The sequence below is a fragment of the Euwallacea similis genome, chromosome 25, assembly GCF_039881205.1.
Source record: "Euwallacea similis isolate ESF13 chromosome 25, ESF131.1, whole genome shotgun sequence".
In the NCBI taxonomy this organism is placed as follows: domain Eukaryota; kingdom Metazoa; phylum Arthropoda; class Insecta; order Coleoptera; family Curculionidae; genus Euwallacea; species Euwallacea similis.
In genome coordinates, this window is record NC_089633.1 from 1415073 (window position 1) to 1428932 (window position 13860).

The following is a 13860-nucleotide window of genomic DNA, read 5'->3' on the forward strand; positions in this document are numbered from 1 at the left end:
TTTTGGGACTCAAAAACATAGAAGACTTTCCATTTTCTATGCTTCTCATTTCTTGGGAAATCTTCTGAATGGTTCGAAGTCTCACCAGTACTCACACCAGTAGTCACGGCAACTCGTTCTTGAACCTTATCAAATGATTTCAGCGGGTTATTCTGCTCAGCTTCGCGTCTCATAAAATGCATCACATTTGCAACAACTTGCCTATGCAATACCTTGTATTGAATTTTGGATTTAAAAATCTCCACATCACCAATTTTTCCGCAAGTTAAAAGCTCTGCAAACGCACTAAATAAAGAAAAATTACGTAATTTTTTTTTCGGAGTGTACCGCTCCCTTCGAGCCGCCTACCTGTTTACTGCGCATCCAGTGCTTTATCATTTCACTCACAAAGTTAATTCAGGCAAGCTTTGTCTTCTACCACTTTTGACGCAGGCACTTTATTGATGAGGGCGTTAACTTTGTTTCTGGACCCTTTTCCTCCCTTATCAACTCCCAGTTAATTTTTTTTATCCTGTTTCAATAGTAATAATCACTGTTCTTCCTTCTCTCTTCTTCCTATGTAAACAAACGGCAATAAACTTTATCAACAACAATCACACTATTCATTCCCTAATCCCACGTTAAACTTTTTAAATTGTTGCTCGCAGTTTGCGCAATAAAATTCCATATTGTCAGCAGTATTCAATCATTATTGTTAATATGACAATGTAAAATGGCTGACTTAAATCGCCATTATCTTTGCTCATAAAGGTAATAAGGGGAAACAATTTAATGGCATAAACCTGATTGAGTTAATACGTATCCGACTATAGGTCTCATGCTTGATTGAATAGGGAAATTTACTGTTGAATCCTTAAATATTCCATAGATTCCCTAATATTTCCTAAAGCGGACTTGAAAATGTTAAAAGTCATTACCTTTCGGAAATAATGCTATTCAATTATCAACGCTTGGAAAATGTTTAGTCATGTTATGACATAAAGAGTGTAAAAAGAATTACGTGTATTATTGTTTTATAACATTTCGCAATTATTAAATTTTCTGAATAGAAATTCGCATTAGCATGTATGTACATATTCGTACACCAGATCATTTTATACAGGGTGAGTCGGGAGGATCGTGCCAAACTTCAGGAGCGTGTTGTACATGAAAAATAAATGTAAAAAAACTCAAATGTTGTTATCCGATTTTCGTTTGTTTACAAGTTATAGCGTAAATAAAATTTTTTAACCAGGATTCTATTTACCATAAACGTACCTTTGGTATTAGTGATATTGATACTGCTTGATGTTTATTTTCGAGTTCAATTAAAGTGTTACAAGATGCCAAACATTTATTCAAATTTAGAATATGCAAATATGGTGTTTGTTTATGGTTTTTGTAATGGGAATGCTAGAGCTGCTGCTGAAGAATATCGTCAACGGTTTCCACATCAAAGACATCCTTCTAAAAACGTATTTATCCGAGTGTTCAACAATTTGTGCGAGGCCGGAAAGCTTCCCTGTGCCAACATATCATCTGAACGATCTACTGAACAAAGCTTGGAAGAAGTAGAAAATATCCTGGATCTAGTAGAAGAAGATGCAACGGCCAGCTGACGAAGAGTTGCTACTCAATTGGGCATTCCACAAAAAAGAGTAATAAACACATTTCACGAGCAAGGCTTATATCCATATCACGTACAGAGAGTACAGCACTTACAACCCGGAGATTATGCTAAACGTAGGGAATTTTGTGGATGGATCAATAATAATCATGGTGTTGTATCAAGCAGTCTTTTTACGGATGAAGCAACATTCACCCTTGACGGCATTAATAATACACGTAATTGTCGTGTATGGTTAGACGAAAATCCTCACGCAACAGTCGAAAGTAATTTTCAACATAAGTTTTCAGTAAACGTGTGGTGTGGTATGATTGAAAGTTATTTAATTGGCCCTTTTATTTTGAAAAAATCGCCTCACGGGAGAACGCTACTTGAATTTCCTTCAAAATGAATTGCAGAGACTTTTTGAGGATATTCCTTTAAACATCCGAATCCAAATGTACTATCAGCAGGATGGAGTTCCCGCACATTCTGCTCGACAGGTTAAGCAACATTTAGACGAAACGTTTCCTGGACGTTGTATTGGTCGTGGTGGCCCTATTAGTTGGCCTCCAAGGTCTCCAGACCTCATACCACTAGATTATTGTTTGTGGGGTTGGTTTAAAACTGAAGTGTACAGAGTAAAAGTGGACACTCAAGATGCACTAATTCAACGCATTAGAAATGCTGCAGCTGCTATTAAAGAAAGACATGAAACAATCAGGAGCGCAACGAATGCTCTTCATAGACGAAGCCGAAAATGTTTAGAAGTTAATGGTAATATTTTTGAACATTTACTATGATATCCAAACGTTAATTTATGGAATTTCTTATGAAATTTATAAATTTTTTTAATTTTATGTTTTAATTTTATTTACGCTATAACTTGTAAACAAACGAAAATCGGATAACAACATTTGAGTTTTTTTACATTTATTTTTCATGTACAACACGCTCCTGAAGTTTGGCACGATCCTGCCGACTCACCCTGTATAAATAGTGTTGTTTTGATGCTATTAAGCAATTTTGACAAAAAACACAAATAATCACAAATGTTCTTTGACCTTTTTACGGTATATTTTTCACCAAGAAAGAAAAAAATACTTTTAGTCGATACGAAAATAACAATATAAACAAAAAAATGTGCTCGCAAAAAGTACATATTCGTACTTTTCTCTATTTTGCACCTTAAACTAGTTCAGAGGCGATCTATCCAAAAAAGCTGATTAATAATTAATCAGCCTTAATTAAGTTAGTTTAGTTCGTTCGGGGTGATTGCGCAAAATTTTTGGTCTATTGTGTGTGATCATGGGACGTAAAGGTAGCGAAACATCAGAAGAATTGCGACTAATAGTTCTTAAACTATATAATGACTGCAAATCATTGGTAAAAATTAGTCGAATAGATCAGGATCTACTACCCAAAGCATAATAGACAGATATTGCCTGCGAAAAATATTAAAAAGTCGATGACGCTCAGGACGGTCAAGAAAATTAAATGATTACTTGGAACGTCTAATCACACGAAAAGTAAAAGAAAACCTACGAATAAGTGCAGAAAAAATCGCTGCAGAACTGAAAATTTTCGACAATAAGGGCATCTCAGCCAGTACTGTTAGGGACTATTTAAGAAATAAAGGGTACCATGGAAGAGTAACTCGTAAAAGATGCTTTATAAACTAAGTCAATCGGAAGAAACGATTAGAGGTGTTAGAACTTATATTAACACCCCCATAACGTATTGGAATAAAGTGATTTTCACTGATGAGAGAGAATTTGAAGTTTTTGGAAATATAAGATATTTTAAAGTATGATAGAAAAAGGGCACTGAACTTAATTTAAAAAATTTGCAATCAAGCGTAAGGCACGGCGGAGGTGCGGTATTAGTATGGAGCCGTATAAGCGCTTCAGGAGTAGGATCGCTTCATTTTATAGATGGAATGGAATAATGAACCAAAATATGTATATAAATATTTTAAAAAGCCACCTCTAGTGCTACTGCAACTAAAAAGGGGATTAAGCATGATTTTATATGTAACCAAGATAACGCTCCCAAACACACAAAAAGCTCTTAACACCATCTTGTGCAACACTTCAAAATATTTAAAAACGCCTCCACAGTCACCAGACATCAACCCAATTGAACATATTTGGGACTATCTCGAAAAAAAATTAGGAATTATGTTATTTCGTCGAGAGAAGAGTTAAAGGTTGCCCTTCAAGAAGAATAGAACAAAATACCATCAACTTTGACATCAAATTTAGTTAATTCCATGCCTAGAAGACTAGAAGTAATAGTAACGTCGAAAGAAAACCCAACACGTTATTGAGGGAAAATTTACTGTTGCTGTTTTACTAACTTTGTTATTAATTTAGGTCTGTACGAATACTTTTTGCGTTTCTATTCTAGCCCATTTTGTTGTTTATATTAATTATTTAGTAATCAATACTATTAACTTGTTATTTTACATTAAAAATATATGCTAAACATACAAAAGGATATTTATGATTATTTGTGTTCTTTGCAAAAATTGCTTAATAGCATCAAAACAACATTATTTATATAAAATGATCTGGTGTACGAATACTTTCTGCACTGATTGTATATGTCCAAATAACATTATGAATATTTCCATAATCCTTGGTTGAAAAATGTCGATGTATCATCAAAATATACATAGAAAGAAAACTAACGAATTTACTACTACTCGGCCACACTTCTGCCTTTCTATACAGGGTAACTCATGGACCTTAAATAACTTTTCTGTTGTTTGTTAAAAAACGCTGAAACACGTCAACTTTCATCGAAAGGGGGGACATCATTTGGTGAACAAGTTGTTTTCGAAATATCTTCCTTCAACCCCCGGAAACCACCCCTTTGAAATTTTCAAATTGGAGGAGGGATTGTGTTATATCCCGTTTGAAAGGTTATTTTATTTTCTACATTGTCCAGCTTTTATTTTTTATTTTTGTATATTGGTCTCGTAGAAAGTGAGCAAAAACCAATACCTTTATTTTAACCATGGATACTCTTGTAATAAATACTCAAAGTGTACAGTTAGACTGAACACGTCTCGACGTGCCAAATGTATCAATAATAATGAAATTTTTAACATTCCACTGAAAATCGATAAACCCTAATTTTTTTTAGGAACAATTTATTGGTATTTTCCTCTGCACTTAGTGGTTTTAGTACTTCGTGCCAAGACATCACTTTGCTGTGCACTCAAATTTTAATTTGATTAAAATGGTTTACACATTACAAGGGAGAATCGAGATTGTGAGTCTCAATCACATAAACAATAATTCTGCAAGAGCGGCAGCTCGTGTCTTCAATTTAAATCATCCTGGCAAAATGATGTGCCACCCTCATGTATCTAAGTTGCTAATGAAATTCAATGAAACTGGTTCCGTTCAAAATAATATCACTAAATTGACCGTCCAATGAGAAGAGATGAAGTCCAAATCATGGTTCTGGGACGTGTTTAAATGAAAAGATTGCTAAGTAATTCGGCGTTTTAAAAAAAATACTGTTCACAGAATTTCAAAAGAAGTGAAATTCTATCTTTGTCATAAAACTAGTACAGGAATTAAATGAGGATGATTTCGACAGTCGATTAGAATTTTGCAAATCCTTTAATAACATGTTACATTTAAACAAACATTTGTTATATAACAGCAACATTTTCGGATGAATGTTCGTTCTATTTAAATGGTGAAATTAACAGAAATAACTGTCGTTGCTGGAATAACGTCAATTCTTACTTATTCCCAGAGATCCATACTCAACAACCTCAAAAATGAATCTTTTAGGCATGAATTTTGGGTGATCACATTGTTGGACCATTTTTCATTCCTAAAAATTTAAATGAACAAAATTATATACAAGACGCCATAACTCCCAAGATAACTGAAATATATGAACAAAATCCCCGCCTTTTAGAACAAGAATTAGTTTTTCAACAGACTGAAGCGCCTCCACACTACACTGCTGCTGTCCGACAACTTTTAGATGAAGAATTCCCTGGAAGGTGGATTGGCGGAAGAGGTCCAATAGAGTAGCCCGCAAGATCCCCTGACCTTAGTCTCCTAGATTTTTTCTTATGAAGATATTTGAACACCAAAGTTTATAACACATAATTTGATTCCCTCGAGGATTGAAGTGTCCGAATCATCGAAGGATGCAGGTCAATAACACCAGAAATGTTAGACAATGTGCGACGACGTTTTGAGGATCAGCTGTAAATGTGCATGGAAGTCAATGGAGGTGACTTTTAACATTACTAACGATAAAATAAATAAAATATAAGTAGAAATAGTTAAAATCAAGTTATTTGTTTTTTGTTTAATTTCTACAAGACTGTCGTACAAAAATTAAAAATAAAAGCTTGACCATGTAGAGAATAAAATTACCTTTCAAGCGAGTTATAACACAACCTCTCTTACAATTTGAAAATTTTAAAGAGGTGATTTCCAACGGTGATGGAATGATATTTCGATAACAACTTTTTCACCAAATGAAGTTCTCCTCCCTATAAAAGTTGATGTGTTTTAGTGTTTTTTTTTAACAAACAATAGAAAAGATATTTAAGGTGAACACTTTTCCTGGGGCATTTTGTATTTCGTTTGCCTATTCTCCGCTCGTGCCTTTCTTTCTTAGTTCGCGGGAAATATCTCAATCCAAAACGGGATTCCTCTTCAGTAGGCCATCTACTAGCAGCAATAGTAGCAACTTCGTTGGAGAGTCCTCCAAACATAGATAACTCTGTCAGTTTATCCGTGATTGTCATATTGCTAATTCTAATACTATAAGACTAACACTTACGAACTACTAAATCTCCGACATATACAAGCTGTTAAGTACATAAGTCTGTAGGCAAGCTCTCATGGTTGAATCTTTAGCTTATTTTAGTTTTTTGATAAAAAAACTAAAATTAATTATCGAGATACAGAACATTAACAGGAAACGTGTTTCGTTATCGTTTTGTAGCTTTCAAAAATGTACAGTTCAGATTTGGTAAGGTTGTTCCTCATTAGGGTATTCACGGTTGGGCTAGAGACGTTCTGGAGAACCAAGCTTCATGATGCTTGCGATTGAAGTAAATAATTATTACATAATAAGTTACTTGAAACTTTAATTCAACTCAATACAAACTCAACACACGTGCTTAAAAAAAGTTACTTAAGAAAGTTCGGATTGACTAGTCTTAACACAAAAATTTGAGTTGATTTATTTAACTCCCTATAAAAAAAATCAATTGTTTAATGGAATATCCTGTATATTTTTGGTACTTTAAAAATGATATTTCAAAAAGCTTACTTTTTTTAATATAGGTTTCCCTACACCTAGCTCTAACCGTTCGGATACAAAGATACAAAGGTTTTTACTCTTATAAAAATTCCGTTTTTTTTTAATGGCACACGCTTTATACTAGTTGTGCCTTTACCTTTAATGGTGATATACAGGGTGTTCCTAAATATCATGTAAATACGGAAAGAAGTAATTATTTAGCTTATTTAATGACTAAAAGTTCATATAAACATTTTATAGGGCCGCAATCGCTTGGTTATCTATTTACAGGATATTTAAATTTCAAAAATTTTTCAGTTTTTTCTTTATAGCTCCTGCAGTTTTTGAGATATTTAGCTAAAATTTGGAATATAATTTACACTATAGGATGTATATTATTGCATGTCAAATGGTTTCGATAATCTGCAGAGTGATATTTTTTCAGGGGTCTTGACCTGAATCTTTTCGCAGTGCACGCTGGTAGATTCTAAAATACAAAATGACTTTTTTATTTTATTTAGAAACTTTTTGGTCTCTTGCAGTTTTTTAGTATCTGCGTCGGTTGTAGGGAAAAAAAAACAATTTATGTAATTCGCCAGGTGAAATTAAAATTTATTATGGGTGAGCAATGATTTATTATAGGTAATCCTCTATTTTTAAGGATTTTAAGAATTTATTTGGAACTATCTGTTAAAAATTAAAGTCGGGTCGACTCTAAATAATAATAACCTTACAAAGGACTATCGTTCAGAACCTGTTGAAAGTGACCTCTTCCAACCTTTGCGTCCGCTCTTTTTCTCATTGATGCCCGTACCCTTTATATTACCCCCAGAATATTTCTTATGATTTTAAATGCATCTAATGTTGGATTTCACCACCCTGTAGATAGGTAACGTCGTCGTAAAGTCGTTTGCGGACCTACGTGTATATGACCTTTTAGTCATGAAATAAGCAAAAGAATTACCCCTTTCCGTATGTATGTACATGATATTTAAGAACGTCCGGTACAAGGTGTACATATAGGACAATTACACACTAAAAGAACGTTCAAGTATTTACTCACAGCATAATTATTAGGTTTACGTGGGGACATTTCCACTTCCAAGAATTTGAAATTCAATTTTTTCAACTGATTTGAAATATTTAAGGTTGGAACTATCAAAACACTGATGGCATCGAAAATAGTTGAGAAATGAATATTTGGAAATCAAATTATATGTATAATATATTAACTTGCATAATATAATCAGTGTATTTCTTTTGAAAGAGATTACTCCAAAACACTCTCCACAATGACTAGTTCGAGCTCTCAAAACCAAGGACAAAATCAAATTTTAATATGAGAAAAAACATTAAATTTTATAAATCTGAGTACTTGGAACGACTTGAATTAATTTTTGTATCTGGAGCTAACTTCGAACCCACGCAATGATTCTCATAGCTCCAAAGCAATTTAAACTAACCTGATTTATTTTGATAATTACAAGTAACCAGAATTAGCCCTATTATGTTTGAAAACCCCAAGTAACCTTGAGTCGTCCGAATTAATTTCGTAATAAGCTAAAGCAATCCGTTTTATTCCAGAGATGAACCGCGACCGACTCGAATGGTTTACTTAACTCCGGGTTACTTAAAAGACCCTGAATTGTTTTTATTCCGCCAAGTAATCTTAACGGACCATTTTTTGTCGTAATTTTAAGATTACTACAAGGTGACAAAGGGAGTTGGAACAATCTCGAGGACATGAAATACATTACGGTCAAAAGTTAGAAAGACAACATGAAATTTTTTGAAAATGTGAAGAATTTTATAATGTCGAAACAATTGAAAAAGAAAATTATAGAACGCTAAAACTATATCAAATATAGACAATTTCATAAGTCAGATACATGCAGCATGCATTCGATAATGGTCACAGAATTGAGTGGGACGACGTGTGCATCAGTCCAAGGAACTATTACAAAAGAAACGTAAATTAAAGAAATTGCATATATTTTGGTTAGTAAGAACCGATGTGTAACCTCTTCCAATAAATATGGATAATACTTAGTTATTTATGCTTGGGCAAGACGTCGATCTCGGACACGTAAAAAAAACAAGCACTAACAAATACTACTAAGAGTAATAACCAAGAAAGGAAATGGAACTTAAAAAAATCTGCGTTAAATTAGCTGGAATGATCAAGTGCCAATCACACAACAACCCCTACTTGTGGGTATTCTCAAATAGAATAAAATACTAAATTAATCTTCATTTAAGCAACCGAAGTGACCCAAATTAATAATTCAAAGTACTCTGAAGTGACCCGCGTTATTTTTGTAACAAGTAAAGCGAACCCACCCAAATTGATACTGTTTTTAGACCAGATAAGGAACACCGATTAATAATTAATAGTGACCCTTATTTTCTTGAGATATTAATTTTCGATTTTTGGGAGATAATTTTAAATCAGGGAACGTACTAGCATTCAAACTTTTGCCTAAAAAGTCGATGGGCCTTACTTGAAGTCACGAAAACCATCAGTTTTTTTCAGTCATTATTAAAGTTTCCTGCACTCCTTTGATGTTGTGTTCTCGCATGCCTCTAAATTTATGTTTAATCATAGTAAAATTGCCTTCTTACCTGTTTAAGCAACTACGAACTCCTTAGCAGCCTAGAAAACTCTAGTCAACTCAAAACACTATAAGTTTTAGGTATATATTTTTTGTTTTTCTTGAGAGAGCTGAAGTTAGGTAGATTTTACTCTCTCGAAGATCCAATAATTCTTATCGTCTTTGAAAACTGGGCGTCACCCCTCTGATTTCCCTCACAAGTAAGTGGTTGAGGAGGCCGCGAATAATTCAAAACTGGAGCCGGTTTTCGCGGAATGCGACACGCATTCAAGCAGAGCTTGACGCTTGACGGTGCGCTTGGACCAATTCACCGACTATGAATGAGTGAACTTGGCGAGGATTCCTAATCATCAATCGCAGCAATTCGAAATAGGCATTTCGGTTAAGGCTACCCAAATATGCTTCAAATAACAATAAATATATCAAAGAGTCGTTCAGTTACACATTGAAAGGTGTTATGAACCTATCTACCATTAATACATTGATTAACTTTGAAAACATTTTTTTTTGTTTCAGGTAGAAGTAATCACCTTCAGGTTCCAGTCGCACGTGTAAGTAATAGCTGCATGTACATACGTGAAATGGAAAAAACTTTGCGCTGCTTGTTTTAAACGATTTATTTCTGCTACATGCCTTTCTTTGGCGGACCCGAATAAGAGGATTTAAACGGTATCAGGTGCGCGATCATTAAACACAAGTTTTATGGCTTTATGGGGTATTCCAATTATTGTCTCCAAAAGCAGAATAACTGATCATCTCTGTTCCAAATACGTTCTTAACTTGGTATTGATCTTAATAAGTATAAATTTTTGCCATCCTACGTCTATAATAGTTTTCTGGAGCTATTTCGACTTTAGAAATTACAAACCAACATTAAATTTAAGATTTGAGCGCCTTCGTTATTACATCTAGCAGGTCGTTTGCTTGTAACAAGTAGAATTCCTCTATTTCGTGTAAAATCATATGGCGTGTCCGAGTCAAATTAAATACCCATTAATAAGTGTTTAACCATGTCAGATGGCTCTGACGAATATGAATAACACTTTTCGTTTTATTTCTAGCAATAAACCCTAATTTTGATGTTAGCCCCCACGCATAATATTTATGACTTATGCCTTCGAAAGGCGACATAACAAGCTGAGTCAGTCGATTCCGACATGTAATAATAGAAAACATTTGCGTGGAACATGGAAATTAAATTGACATTATTTCCTTAAAAATTATTTATTAAACAAAATTACTTATTCTCCATAATATCCAGAATCTCACAATGAATGGACAAAAATCATGACAATATGGTGAATAAAATATATTGAGCTACCATTTAAAAGGAAAAAATAGTACCAAAACTATTTCCATTTTTCATATTGAAGAATGTTATAATTGAACAAATTTATTAAATTATGAATAAAGTGAATAAAAAGTCGATCCCTCAATATAAAAAAACCGAAATTTATAATTCTCGATGTTGTAATATAATTTATCCGGTTGTTACTTGAAAAATAAATATCAAAACTGAACCCTAAGTGCCAGAAAATCAAACCCCTGGTAACTTTACTTGGAAGATAATTTTTAGAGTAACAATGATTTCAAGACCGAGTAGGTATACCCTAGCTTTACAGTTTCCTTGATTAATTGAAATGTTATCTGGAACTGGAACATGTTATCAATTAATATAATGGTATTAATACTACATTAATATTAATGCCATAATTGCGTGGGGTTTAATACGTAACAGCTTTTATCTAAATTTTAAATCAATATTCCAAACGAGCGATACTTGAAAGAAATATTAGACTAATCCAAAATATATGGCCTTATAAAGTCTTCCAGCTTAATGGAATTAAATGAAACCAAGATTCGAAGTAAATGGCAAGTAAAAACAGAAACAAACATTCTACTGAAAACCTAGTTTTTGGTATTTGTTAAAAAATTCTTAAATTTTTCAATTAATAAAAACTTGAATATTTTAATAGCCGTTAAATACCAACTGATGCAGTCATTAATAGATTATTTGAAAAAAGTTATTTAACAATTAAAGCATCAAATATATAAATAAATAATTATTCTCACATCAGTTTATTACCGGTATTGTGAGATTTATTGGTTCATGTCGAATATAAAATTACAATTTGGGACAATAAAAATGTACTTATCATAGAGAATATAGAAATACTTTCTGCAATTGTGTTTCCTCTGGACTAAATATCAAGGCAATTCATTAAGCTATTAAACATCATCAGAAACAATCACCTTACTGATAAAAATTGTGGTTCTCTTGAGTTTTAAACATAAGAAAAATTCTTTAAAAAAATCTTAAATAGAAATTCAAAGGTACTTCAAGAAAGTTTTTTTTTCCAAAAGTGTTACAAGTCAATTCCATTTGATTTTCCTATACACCCAGTGTCGTGATCCTGAGTCCATGTTTGAACAGTCTTTGATCTCATATATTTTTAGAAATTTGTTATTAAATAATTCCATAAAGTAGGTACAATATCTTATGCAGTAATTTAAAAATGTGCATACTTTTGAATACTCAGTGGTTTGGAAATGAATTATTAACCTTCACTATTGTGTAACGGAATTCCATTTCCAGTGGTGTGTTTATTGTAACTTGGCCCTGCTATTAGTGCTATTTCTACACGATTCAAATTCCAGAGTGAAAGATTGCCGCGGATTTCAAAATTTAAGTGTTCTCAATATTTACAGATTTACAAGCCAAATCAATGAGTTTAGGAATTTTGGTTAATGAGCTCTATTTTCAAATTGGTATGAAGAATTGATTATTTTGATTGATATATTTTTGATCCAAAATAACATAATCAATTTCAGTTCGATGGATGTTATCTGATATTGGGTAAAAGAGGTAGAACATTCAATTTTTTAGTTATTAATATACGCATGTATAATATTTATAAATTCTCGCAAATTCAAATGCGACTAGGAATCATGACATCTGCCAAATGTTAATGAAATTATATCCACCACTTCGACAAGAAATTTGTGCGGCTTATTATTGCTGCTTCATATCCTGAACAACTAATATCTTGTCAGCTTTTCAGTGCAAGCTATTTAAAGATCCGTATTAAAAAAAAGTTGATAATAGTTCCAACATCCGACACTCACACATATTAACAATAATGGTTTTAAGACTCATTCGTTCTGCTCTTTGCTTATTCAAATACTGGTATATTGTTGGTTGCCTACCACTATTGCCCTCGTTCACTGTCCTAATTCCAGAGTCTTAGGATTAGTTATTTTGATGAAAATCTGTTTGTTTATTTCTGGCATACAAAAAGATGATTACCAAACAAGGGTAGGTATTTACGTGAATACCGTTCAGGAACACCCTTTATAGAATGTTTTCAATACACAGGGTATTTCAGTTAAAGTGACACAAGCAATTATCTCTGAAACCAAATTTAAAATTAAAACAAATTTCAAACAAACATAGCTTGTTATGAAAGGGGTTGTCCAACGCACATAAGCAAATTTTTACTCAAGGTTATTTAAAGGACATTTCAAGGTGAACTTAGTTTTTTTAATAGAACACTTTTTTTGGTAAATTTGCAAAGAGCTTAAAAAATAAAACATTTTTAGCTAGAAAAGTTTTTTTCTAAAGCTTCTTGTTTTCCAGATATCAACAAAAATTAAAGTGGTACATTTAAAATAACACATGACTCAAATTGCGGAAAAAACTTTACTAATGGAAAATAAAAGTTAACAGATTCTAAAAAGTAATCCAAAATCATAGTAAAAATTGTTCAATTTATCAGTCCAACAAATGCTTAAAGTGTTGACCTTCCGCATCGATACATTTTCCAATTTTCATGATAAATGATCTCGAAGCATTTTTAAGCATTTCTTCACTGATTGCTTTACAAGCTTCCCCGATGCAATTTTTTATATCGTCCGGAGTTGTTGGGACTTGAACGTACAATTTTTCTTTAAGATGACCTCAAAGAAAAAAGTCTCACGAGGTCAAATCGTGTGATCTGGGTGGCCAGTTCACTGGACTTATTCGGTTGTTTTCATTGCTGGCAGTTCTTGCACAGGTTTTTTTATTTGTCTCCACGTTGTCACATTCAAGAAATGTCTTGATTATCCGATAAAAAGTTCGACGACTGGTGTTCTTTCTTCAAGGGATCTTTGCGCATAAATCCGATAAGCTTCAGCTCTATTTTGACCACTTTCTTCATAAGCTAACACCATTTGAATTTTGTTTTCTTTAAAAAAGTTCTCCGTTTTTCACATTTAAATTAACAACTTTACTTGAAAAACAAATAATTAGCTTTGTCTTAAAAGTTCCTTCGAAATTTATAATTATATTGGACATGCAAAAAAAAATTGCGAATACATTTTAATCAAAACATG

At 32.9% G+C, this 13860-nt stretch overlaps 1 protein-coding gene and 1 pseudogene across 1 annotated transcript in view; both read right to left on the bottom strand.

The window, feature by feature from the left end:
* Positions 1–1938, bottom strand: part of LOC136416901 (histone-lysine N-methyltransferase SETMAR-like) — an 89452-nt pseudogene extending 87514 nt beyond the window's left edge.
* The window catches only part of LOC136416882 (protein 5NUC-like), a 28102-nt gene extending 18270 nt beyond the window's left edge, over positions 1–9832 (bottom strand). Inside the window, exon 1 of the mRNA XM_066402296.1 lies at positions 9497–9832. The gene's annotated coding sequence lies outside the window, so the exon portion shown is untranslated. The remainder of the gene's footprint in view (positions 1–9496) is intronic.
* Positions 9833–13860: the final 4028 nt, after the last annotated feature.